The 2,221-nt window shown below is 45.4% G+C and overlaps 1 non-coding gene across 1 annotated transcript; it reads left to right on the top strand.

The window, feature by feature from the left end:
• The first annotated feature begins 1,276 nt into the window (after positions 1-1,276).
• Positions 1,277-1,384, top strand: LOC120276627. The gene has a single exon (XR_005541338.1). It is a non-coding gene; the product is annotated as a small nucleolar RNA R71 (small nucleolar RNA).
• The last annotated feature ends 837 nt before the right edge of the window (positions 1,385-2,221 follow it).

Raw genomic sequence — 2,221 nt, forward strand, 5'->3', positions numbered from 1 at the left:
AGTAGGCCTAGGCTCACCAAGCCTAGCTTTTGGAAGAAAGTATATGGCATGACGTTGATGCTCGCCCCTGAATCCGCCAATGCCATTTCCTCACCTAAGTTGCCGATGTTACACGGAATGATGAAGCTTCCTGGGTCTTTTTTCTTATTCGGCATGTTCTTTTGCAACACCACCAAGCATCAAGCATCTAGCACCACTGAAGCACTCTCCTCCAATTTCCTCTTGTTGGTCAATAGGTCTTTTAGGAACTTCGCGTACTTAGGCATTTGAGCCAATGCTTCTACAAAAGGAATATTGATGTGGAATTGCTTGAACAGACTCAGGAACTTCTTATACTGCTCATTCCCTTGGTCATTCTTCAATCTAGAGGGATAAGGGATTCTTGGCATGAAAGGTGGGGGTGCCACCTCTTTCTCTTTGTTTGCTCCCTCCTCAACCTCTACAACCTTGGGTGCGTGTTCTTTCGGCTTCTTACTCGGAAGCCTCCCTTCAACCTCACGACCACTTCTCAAAGTGATCGCCTTCACAAGTTCTCTAGGATTGGTTTCCGTGTTGCTTGGTTAACTTCCATGTGGCTATTCGGAGAGAGACTTCGCAATTTGCCCCACCTGATTTTCAAGATTGTGTGAAGTGGCGGTGTGGTTGCGAAGTGTAGCCTCAACTGATTCAAACCTTGTATTTGCCGATTGAACAAATCTAGCCAAGTGCTTCTCCAAACCCGTCATTCGGGTTTCCAAGCCTAAAATTCTGTTTTCCACTTGAGGGGCTTATTGTTGTTGTTGGAAACCCGATGGCCCCATGGTCTTCTGTGGTCCTTGATTACTCCATGAAAAATTGGGATGATTCTTCTAACCTGAGTTGTAGGTGTTGCTGTATGGGTTCCCTTGAGGTCTCATGCCATTACCTACAAAGTCAACGTTCTCAATTGAAGAAACATCACCAATGACGATTAGGCAATCGGAGGGAGCATGTCCTCCACCACAACCGGTGCAATTGGTCACGGCCGCAACTCTATTTGAAGCTATAAGATCTAGCTTCTTAGTCAAACTCTCCACTTGGGCCGCCAATGAAGTTACCGCATCAATTTCATGGAGACCGACCACCTTTTTCTTCTCCCTAGCGTTCCACTGGTAGCTATTTCCCCATTTTCTCAATTAATTGACGAGCCTCATCGGGGGTCTTGCTACCTAAGGTACCTCCTGCCGCCGCATCCAAGAGTTGCCTTGTACTCGGGTTCAAACCATTGTAGAAGGTTTGAACAATCATCCACTCTGGGAATCCGTGTTGCGGACACTTTCGCAAGAGTTCCTTGAACCTTTCCCATGTCTCAAATAGAGACTCCAATTCCAACTGCACAAAAGGATGAGATCTCATTCCTAAGCTTTGCTGATTCTCCAGGAGGGAAATAACGGGCTAGAAAAGCTTCTACCATCTCCTCCCATGTAGTGATTGATGCTCTAGGTAATGAGTGTAGCCACTGCTTTGCTCTCCCCTTTAAGGAAAATGGGAAGGCTCTCAATTTGATGGCATCATCCGTCACACCATTTATCTTCAGCATGTCGCACACCTCGAGGAAGCTCTCTATGTCACTGTTTAGATCCTTATCGGCCAAACCGTTGAATTATGCGGACTGCTGCAGCATATGGATGAATGCCGGCTTTAGCTCGAAGTTCTGAGCTGTAATTGGGGGACGCACAATACTCGATTGTGTCCCCAACACTGAAGGTCTAGCATAATCGGATAGTGTTCGTTGTTACTCATTTTGTTCTGCCATGTTTTCAGATCCTTCTACTTCCAAATCAGCTAGATTATGCTGTTCTTGCACAGGTTCTTTCCCTTTTCTTCTAAGTGTACGTTCAAGCTCAGGGTCTCCTTCCATCAATATTGATGGATTCCCTCGGGTCATAACCTGGAGCTGCACCAAAAAGAAAGAAAAAGACAATCAGAACAATGATAGAATAAGAAGATATGAATTAGAATGTGTGGTGAAATAGCTAAGAAAACAAAGTGCAAAGTATCTCTAAACGCCTAGCTCCCCGGCAACGGCGCCAAAAACTTGACAAGGTCCCCTTGCGTATATCCCGCAAGTGCACTGGTTTGTCAAAGTAATAATCCCGGGTGAGCGGGTATCGAATCCACAGGGAGTAGGGAGTAAAGACATTTAGTTCGATTCTTAGCTATGTGGAATATCAAGAATGATAAGTGTGACAATGATTCAATT

The sequence above is a fragment of the Dioscorea cayenensis genome, chromosome 14 (assembly GCF_009730915.1).
Source record: "Dioscorea cayenensis subsp. rotundata cultivar TDr96_F1 chromosome 14, TDr96_F1_v2_PseudoChromosome.rev07_lg8_w22 25.fasta, whole genome shotgun sequence".
Taxonomy (NCBI): domain Eukaryota; kingdom Viridiplantae; phylum Streptophyta; class Magnoliopsida; order Dioscoreales; family Dioscoreaceae; genus Dioscorea; species Dioscorea cayenensis.